Genomic DNA, 10,420 nt, shown 5'->3' with positions numbered 1-10,420 from the left:
TGACAGGGAAGTGAGGTCTTCTTGAGCATTTTCAGGAGCGCTTTAACACCTACTTAAAACAAAATTCATTTCCTCAGCCTAGTATTCATACCCTAGAAGCTCTCTCCAAACTTACTATGCCAATCCCAAATCATTGTTCCATAAACTGCTGGTATGAGTTCAGTTGTGTCTCCCCAAAAGATATGTCAAAGTCCTAACCTACCTCAGAATGTGACCTTATTTGGAAATACAGTTTTTAGAGAGGCAATCAACTTAAAATAAAGTCATTATGATGGGTCCTAATCCAATATGACTGCTGTCCTTATAAAAGGGTGAACTTTAGACACAGAGACAGACATGAACAGAAGGAAGATGATATGAAGACACAGGGAGAACACCACATAGAGATGGAAGATTTCAGTAACGCATCTACAAGCAAAAGAATGCTAAGGATTGCTGGCAAATCACCAGAAGCTAGGAAGAGGCAAGGAAGTGTTCCCCTTGAGGTTTTGGAGAGAGTATGGCCCTTCCAACAACAACAATTTCAGATTTCTAGCTTCCAAAACTGTGACATAAAATTTCTCTGGTTTTAAGCCACTAGTTTTTAGTACTTTGTTATGACAGCCGTAGGAAACTACTATAACTGTCAAGCAAATTTCAAGCTTCTCTTAATACTATTTCTTTTGCTTCTATTTCTTTCTTCTTCTTTAAAAAATTACATCCTTTTATAGAAGCCCAACTATATCTTAATTCATCTGTTGCCACTGTCCCTTGTAAAAAAATCATTCTCTGGAAGTCGAACTCCTATACCATTTCCTGTGTTCTTAGTAGTGACGATTCATTACATCCTGTGGGTATTCAACTTGGATGTATATGTTCCTTTCCTTATACTAGAGTCTGAACAGTGACTATGCCTTATATTTTGGTATTTCTTAGGCTAGCAATGATTTATGTAAAAGTACTCAATGAATATTTTTAGTGACATGATGTTGTCTCCCAATTATACACTTAAATAATTCAGTGAAATATGGCAAACACAAATGACTATATCATTCAAAGAATTATTTCAATGTACTTTAATTACATAAATAATACACCCAGTGGTGTATTATTTTTCTTCCAATCATTTTTATATGTTTGTGTAGTTAAAAAGCAAACTTAGACTCATACTATATATATTCAGTTTTATATTCCACTTTACTTAATATTCATTTAATACACAATCATAAAACTTTTTTCCTCCATTTTTATATGCATACGTGCTGTTTAAAAAATAAACTTAGAATCATAATGTGCACTTACTTTTTAAATTCAACTTCATTTATTTAATATTGTTCTTTGATTTCCATAAATTTCCATAAATTTAAAAGTTCTTTAAAAGCATTATTTTTATTGGCTATTGTGGTGGTTAATTTTATGTGTCAGCATGACCAGGCTAAGGGATGCCCAGATAGCTGGTAAGATATTATTTCTGGGTATGTCTGTGAGAGTGTTTCTGGAAGATATTAACATTTGATTCAGTAGACTGAGTAAAGAAGATCAGCTCTCACCATGCTGGTGGGCATCATCCAATCCTTTGATGGGTCTGAATAGAACAAAAAGGCTCCAGAAAGGCTAATTCTCTCTTCTTAAGCTGGGAATCCATCTTCTTCTGGGTATCAGATATCAGAGCTCTTGGTCTTGGGCCTTCAGAATCTGGGACTCATACTAGGGGCTCCTGGTTGTCAGGCCTTTGGTTTCATACTGAATTATATTACCAGCTTTCTTGGTTCTCCAGCTTACAGATGGCAGATCATGGGACTTCTCCACCCCAAAACTGCATAAGCCAATTCCTTTAATAAATTCACATATTAACTTATTTATAATTCATAATGAATTTGTTATATTCATATATGTATATGAATTTATTATATAAATATATATATTTAGAGAGAGAAAAAGAGCATCAGGTATGAAGATATATGTGTATATATGGTATTAGAGAATATATAATTTTCTGTTTCTCTGGAGAACCCTTATATAGCTATATAATATTATAATCATATAGGCACATCATATTTTAACAATTCTCTTTATGGCTAATTAAGCAGTTGTCATTTTACTCTTATAATTTCATTGAGATTATTTTTGCTCATATATCTTTGGTAGCATCTAAGATCATTTTCTTGAGATTACTGGAAAAAGAATTTGTAAATCAGTGGGTATGAATATATCTGTGATTCTCAACACAGGTCATCAAATTGTTCCTCAGACCCTGCTATTCTGGTTTAAAGTCCCATCAGCAGTATATGTAAAACACTATCACATCACAACCTTGAAACATTTTGAAATTATAATTTTAATGGTACTATAATATGCAAAATTGTTACTAGACAAAAATTGTCATTAGTCATTTATATTCCTATAAATTTTCTGTTTAAGCTTCTTGGTCATGTTCCTATTGTGGTGTTAGTATTTTTCTTTTTTCTTTCTTTTTTCTTTTTAGAGAGAAAGAGAGGGAGTACAAGTGGTGGTGGGAGATAGGGGCAGAGGGAGAGGGAGAGAGAGAACCTCAAGCAGACTCCACGCTCAGCACAGAGCCCAGTGTGGGGCTCAATCTCACAACCCTGAGATCATGACCTGAGCTGAAATCAAGAGTTGGACACTTAACCAACTGAGCCACCCAGGCGCCCCAGTATTTTTCTTACAGAATAGGATGCCTACTATCCAGAATCTAGGCTCGGGTTTAAAGCTGAGGTTCAGAAGTGCAAAGGATCTTACATGTTAAAAAGCAATATAAAAATGGCACCAAAAATTATGACAAGACAGTTCCCATATCCCCAAGGTTTACAAAGAGGCAGCAAAAACAACCCTATTTGTCTCAGCCTCCTCACACCCACCATCTGCCACCCCAGATAGAACATGAGACTGGATGGACGCCTGGGCGGCTCAGTGGGTTAAGCGTCTGTCTTTGGCTTGGCTCATGATCCCAGGGTCCTGGGAGCAGGTCCCGCCTTGGGCTCCTTGCTCAGCGGGAAGCCTGCTTCTCCCTCTGCCTGCTGCTTGCCCTGCTTGTTCTCTCTCTCTCTCTGACAAATGAATAAATAAAATCTTTAAAGAAAACACAGGACCAGAGAGCACAAAATAGGATTCAGAATAATTGTTTTTGATTATTTGGACACCGTACAGTTTTTGTAGTATTTCCTCAACCCCCTACACCCATTCCCTGAAGTCATTTCCACTAGCCAGAGAAAGAGCTTCGGGTGGTACCAAAGATGGGCATATGCGGTTGTGGTTTTAAACTGTTCAGGACCTGTTTAATAACAAAGTGACTAGAAGGTTTTGGAATCTGTTCAAGAAAGTGTTAAGGGACAAAAAAGAAAATTCCACACAGCACACTTTCAAGTAATGATTTTTAAAAAGTCTTCATTTTTATACCTGAACAAGTAGAAACAGCTCAATGATCTGTTATACTCATTAACGTAATGTACTTTTTACTTCTGACAGTGTTAATATGTATTGAAAATAGTTTTCTCAATTTTTCTTTTGCCTTTATTTAAATTTGTTATTTAATGTACTGTGTTACATTAAAACTATTGGTCTTACCTTGCACTTTAAATGAAATTTTTATCATGCATGATTTTGTAACTTCAAGCTTTGATCATTTGAAAACTGTTGGTTCACTGAGTTACTCAGACCTTCCAAATGGTGACACATTTCATTATACAATATCAAAAAAAATCACATTCATTAATATCACCATCGATAGCATTTTTTAAATCTTCATTGCAAAGCTTTTAAGCTCACAGGGGTGGATGTTTTCCAAATTCTTAGTTGAAAGCTTCAATTTTTTCATAGGAAACAAAATATTGTCAATTATTTTCCTTGAAGTGACAAACTCACTTCATTCATTTTGAGAAAATATCTGTCCAATACGCAAGCCTGAAGAATCCTAATTTGTCTGTCAGTAGCTCTTTCAAGTAAAAATGGTGCCCCATCAGAAAAAACAACTAGTTTAGCTTGCAATTTATACAATCACACAAGACAAACATTGTATTTTGATATGTAGCAAAAGTGCTATATGCATGACTCTCATTTGGCACACAGAATATTAAGAAGACATAACCTAAAGGGTCAAGTTTTAATATATTTAATCATTTTTACTACCTCATCATTACATTCTGTGAAAATTTTTTTCTGTGAGTGCCTAGGAGTGAATTATCATTTAACTCTTAGTCCTATTTGATGCCCTTTTCTTGATGTATGCTAAGGGGCCAAAGGTTTTACCCACTATTGCTTTTGCACTATCAGGAAAAATGAACATGAAGAAAATGGAAAATTATATCTTTGTTCTATTAAAATACAGTTTTGATCTCACAGCACTCCTGAAGGGGTCTTGGAGATACATAAATATCCATGGACCACTTACAGAAATCCTCTTGTATTGCAGAATACCACAATAGTGAATATAATATTACTAGATTTACTGATTGTGGTGCTGATAGAGATATTTCAGGCAGGGAAGGTAAATTTTGAAAATTTAACCAAATTTATCCCAAATAAGAATATATTTAAGGTAATCCACCTGCTACGAAATTTCTAGCTGCTCTTCCCAGGAAATGATGCCATTTCAGAGGTTTGGTGATGATCTATGCTATTGGCCAGTCAAGCACTCAGCAATCATGGTAGCCAGATGAGCTTTGATGAGAGAAAGATTATAGTGTTAAACCCATGTATAATCCCCATTCCTGTTATCAGGCCATTTTGTTTGTTAAGTTAAGTAAGCACTGGGGTGGCTAAAGATTGTGGCTAAGTGTTATCCACATAATCAGTCATTGTGTCTAGCTAGCAATTGCCAGACTCCAGTTTGTGACTTTTGGTAGGAATTCACATGAGACAAATCATATTCTGTCCTCATTCTAAAGGATATATCTACATTCTTCTTGCCCAGATCTCCTTGTCTCCAATCTTCCGATCTTATATTTTACACGTCTCTGAATATCCACCATCAAGCACGAGGCACTACTCATGTGATACACACCTCTGGTCGTCTCTCCTTTCAGGCACAGTAGGTAAGCAGATATACTGCTTGAAGTTCTGCTTAGTGCAAGTATTTCATTTCCTTACTATCTGTTCAGACCACCCCTGAATTAGGCCATAATTATGCTACAACTCATTTCCATCTGTGGTAGTATATCATGAAGAATCATCTATAAACTGGGCCTGAATTTCGTCTTCCTCAGTCATCTGGTCTGAGGAAACTTCCCATGAGGTCTCAGATGTGAGTTGAAGGAGCAGTAGGAGAAGGTGTCATGAAAGTCTGAACCTCAACTGATGCAAATTATATATTTAATATCTCTTTGAGTTTGGTCTCACACCACTATTTATGATGGAGTACTGCTATTCATGTTCAACCTTAGAGCTTTGTGGATCAAATAATACCCAACTCATGACAGTCATCTTTGATTGCCTGGTCACTTGGTGTCCCATGCATGATTAGGTATTTAGTCCCAACTAGCACTAAGTGGTATTAGTAGCAAGAAAGGTACCATTTCTCAAAGGGAGAATGGATATCTGCATGGTTTTTCTTTAAATTCTAGGTGCATGCATTGTCATTCTCTTGTAAGGTTTTGCCAAAAGCTTCACTGAACAGGCCTCAAAGCCACAGACCTGCTGATTCCTATGGTCTAATTGGTAGCTGGGCTTGTGCTGTGTCCTGGACAAGCTTCAGAGCCTTCTTTTTCTCTGAGCCCCATTTGAAACTCAGTAAATGTGTAAAGTAAATCACTCAGATGAAGCACATACTGGTTCCAGAATCCAACGAGGCCCACAAGGCATTAGATCTCTTTCTCAATGTTAGTAGGTAGAAGATACATCAACTTAACTTTTACTTTGAAGGAGAGATCTCAATATATTCCCGAAACACTAGAGCCCTAGAACCACCACCCCCAAGTTTCCATGGGGTTTATCTCCTACCTTCTGGCACAAACATTTGCTACTTCCTGCCCAATAGATCTCTTAGCAAGATTTCATAGATTTTGTAGTCTGTATTATGACAGACAGCTCTACAGCTAAAAGGAAAAGTGATTATGTTTTGTTGATCTGACCATGTGAAAGCAAATTGCTTCCTGATTGACATAGAGAGAATAAAACATTTGCCAGTGCACTAGCTGCATACCACTTGTCAGAGATTGTGTTGTTTTGCTTCAATAAGGAGACTACATTGATAAAAGTAGCAGCATTCAGAATCACCACCTGGTTAAGTTTATGCAAATCCTCTACCACTCAGGCCAATTTCTATTTCTACACCAGTACCAAACTGTTTCTATCAATACTGCTTTATAATGTGTCTTGAAAACTAATGAGGGAATTCCCAATTTCTTCAGAGATTATTTTGGCAGTCTTACACATTTGCTTGTTCTAATGAATTTTGGAATCCATTTGGCAAAGCCCACATACAAACAATCTATTAGCATTATTACTGAGATTGTTTGGATTTACAAATTAATTCAGGGAACATTGAAACTTTTTTATAACATTAAGTTATCTCATCAGTGAACATGATATAGCTACTTATTTGGATATTTCATATCTCTTATTAAATTCTATAATTTTTTCAATAGAAGTCTTACACATTTTTATTAGTTTTATTTCTAATTGGTCTCACATAATAAATTTAAAACTTTTATGGACTCATATTCTCATCCAGCTACATCCCTTTTCCCCTTTATAGTCAAATTCTTATGTTACCCACACTACATTTTATATTTACTCACCTCATTTCCTCTTAAACATAATTTGGATTCAATGAGCCCCACTTTCGCAAAACTTCTCAGTCACCAATGACATATATAAGCTAAAAAATCCAAAAGCTTTGTGTTGATCTTTATCTTTCTTGTTTTTTTAAAAATTTACTTGTTTTCACTTCCAATTTCCAGTTCTGCATCTAAGGAGCTTGGAAGTTCCTACTCCATCTTAATGACAAGTAAAAAGTTGAACAAACTGAAAAAGGGACAACTCTTTTTGGATCCATAGGGAAGAGAGGACACGGCAAATTGCTGCCCTCAAGATGAGAGAGACAGATAGGTGAATATAGGGATCAGCAGCTTAGTAGGCCAGAGACTCAAGAGAAGAAACTGTCTGGGAACCACTGGGAGAATAGGAAAGCCTGAACTGTAATTGACAAATTGCTGGAGGCCCAAAATGGATAACTCTGAGAGTTAAAATCTCCAAGGTGACCCAGTGATAGAAGGGTCCCCCAAATATTGTGAGATTTATCTCCAATAGCTGGACCAGTTTCCCACACTAAATATCTGACACAAATCCCCTCGTACTTCTGGCAGGGAGAGGGAGGAAAATAACCATTTTTAAGTACTCCAGAGCATTCTGTTCTTCTAAATAAAGCTTGTCCTCAGGGGAAACTAGATGACCACAGCTTAATCTGTTGGAGTATTAGCAGAACCTAACTGGCCTAGGGGAAGAGAAATAACCAACTCTAGCCCACTCTAGCTGTCTTGACTCACCTAAGGGGGCTGATAAAAACAGAAAATCTTGAGAAGTTCAGAGGCCAGAAACATAGGCTCACTAAAAGACTGAGACTCAATCACTGGACTATAGAATGTTTCCGCTCTGCCCACACCTCAACACCACATCACTAAAGGCCTATTTACAGAAGTTGCTTTTATCCAGTACATTATGTCCAAATATCAAGAAAAATTACCAGGCATACCAAAAGGTAAAAAACGTGATTTGAAGAGACAGAGCAAATATCAAAACCAGACACAGTGGAATATTAGAATTATCAGACTGAGGATTTAAAACAAGTATGATTAATAGGCTAAGGGATCAAATGGGTAAAGTAGATAGAATGCAAGAAGAAGAGAGGGGCAATATAAGCAGATAGATGGAAATCATAAGAAAGAATAAAAAAGAAATGCTAGAGATAGAAATCACTGTAACAGAAATGAAGAATGTCTTTGATGGGCTTATTAATACCCTGGACATGGCTGAGTAAAAGAATCTCTGAGCCAGAGGATGTATAAGTAGAATCCTTGAACACTGAAGTGCAAAAAGAAAAAAGACTGGGGGAGGGGCGGTGGTTAAAGAACAGAATATCCAAGGACTATGAGATAACTATAACAGGTGTAACATACACATAATTAGAATACCAGAAAGAGAAGAAAGAGAAAGAAACAGAAGAAATATTTGAAACAATAATGACTGAGAATTTCCCCAAATTAATGTCAGACACCAAACCACAGATCTAGGGAGCTCAGAGAATACCAAGCAGAATTAAAAAAAAAAAAAGTCACTACACCTAGATCTATCATAGTCAAATGACAGAAAATCAGAGATAAAGGAAAAAATCCTGAAAAAAAACAGAGCCTAAAACACCTTACCTATAGAGGAGCAAAGATAAGAATTGCATCCAACTGACTTGTTTTCCATCTCAATAATTCTGTCTTTTCCAGAATCCATGTAAATGGGATCATACAATATGTCTTTTGGTTCTAGCTTCTTTCACTTAACCAAAATACATTTGAGATTCATTCATGTTGCATGAATCCACCATGGTTTCTTTCTCCTTTTTTATTGTTAAGTAGCATTCAAATGTATAGATATGCCACAGATTGTTCATTCATTCATTCACATTTGAGTTGTTTCCAAGTTTTGACAACTACAAATAAAGCTGAAAGAAATATTCATGCACAGATTTTTGTGGGCCCTAAAACTAAACACTAAGTTTGGGTAAACCTGGGTAAACATATAAGTATATATTTAAATTTGTTTAAGTTAACAAAAGTATCAAACTGTTTATCAAAGTGCCCATACCATGTTAGATTCTTACCAGCAAAGTATGAGGATTCTAGTTGTTCCACACCTTTATCAACACTTGGTAGTGTCGGGAATTTTTTTCTATTCTAATAGATGTATAGTGGTATTTCATTGTGATTTTAATTGAATTTCCATTGTGAGTACTGGTGTCTTTTCATATGCTTATTTACCATCAATATGCCTTTTTGAGTAATGTAAGTTAAATGTAAAATAAGTTTTGAACAAACTTATTTTACATTTACATATACATTTACAAATGTATTTTACATTTACATATACATTTACAAAAAATGTTTTTTGAGTTATTTTTTATTGTTGAATTTTGTGAATTCTTTATATTCTGAATACAAGTCTTTTATTGAGGTATAATTGACATAACATTATATTAATTTCAGGTGTACAATATAATGATTCAAAAATGTGTATATGTAGGAAATGATTACCTAAGTCTAGTTAATAGCCATTATCATACAGTTAGAATTTTTTTTTCTTATGATGAGGACATCTTAGCAACTTTTAAATATGCAATATAGTATTATTAATTATAGACACAATGTTGTACATTACATCCTCATGCCTTATTTTCTTACTGGAAATTTGTACCTTTTGATACCCTTTAAACACTCCCACCCCCCATCTCTGGCAACCATCAATCTTTTCACTGTATCTATGAGCTCTTTTTTTTTTTTTAAGATTCCACATATAAATAAGATCATGTGGTATTTGTCTTTTCTGTCTGACTTATTTTACTTAGTATAATGCCCTCAAGGTCTATCCATGTTGTCACAGATAGCAAGATTTCATTATTTTTTATAGCTGAATAATATGCTATATATTCCATATATTAAAATGTGTGTATGTGTGTGTATACATACACACATTTTCTTTTTTTTTTTAAAGATTTTATTTATTTTTTATTTGACAGAGAGAGAGGGACACAGCGAGAGAGGGAACACAAGCAGGGGGAGCAGGAGAGGGAGAAGCAGGCTTCCCACTGAGCAGGGAGACCGATGTGGGGCTAGATCCCAGGACCCTGGGATCATGACCTGAGCCGAAGGCAGACGCTTAACGACTGAGCCACCCAGGCGCTCCTGCACACATTTTCTTTATCCATTCATCCATCCCTGGACACTTAGGTTGTTTCCATGTCTTGGCTATTGTAAATAATGCTGCAGTGAATATGCAATGAATACAAGTCTTTTATTAGAGATGAGACTTGTAAATCTTTTCTCCCAGTCTGTGGGCTTGCCTTTCCTTCTCCTTAAAATGCCTGCCTCAGAACAGAACATTTTAATGTTCATAACGCTCACCTTTTAGCAGAATTTGACATTGACTTTCTCATTCTTTGGGTCTCAGTTTCAGGAGGCCTAGCTGAATTTGGCACCCTGAATTTGGCACTCTATCTCAGCAAATTTCTATTACATTACCTGGTAATTATTTTATTCACTTATTATGTTTATTATATGTATCCCCCACTATATTATAAGCTCCATGAGAAATGGGAGCTGTGCCAGCTTTCTCACTAGTACTGTCAATGACTAATACAACACCTGGCAATAATTATGGGAAAGTAGGAAGGATGAAAGAAAAGAAGGAAGGAAGGGAAAATCTTGAAGAATAGTTCAAA

Source organism: Callorhinus ursinus, unplaced genomic scaffold, assembly GCF_003265705.2.
Source record: "Callorhinus ursinus isolate GAN/ISIS: 27379988/994484 unplaced genomic scaffold, GSC_fseal_2.0 scaffold3, whole genome shotgun sequence".
Lineage (NCBI taxonomy): Eukaryota > Metazoa > Chordata > Mammalia > Carnivora > Otariidae > Callorhinus > Callorhinus ursinus.
The sequence above is the reverse complement of the archived record's forward strand: the minus strand, read 5'-3'. Positions refer to the sequence as shown.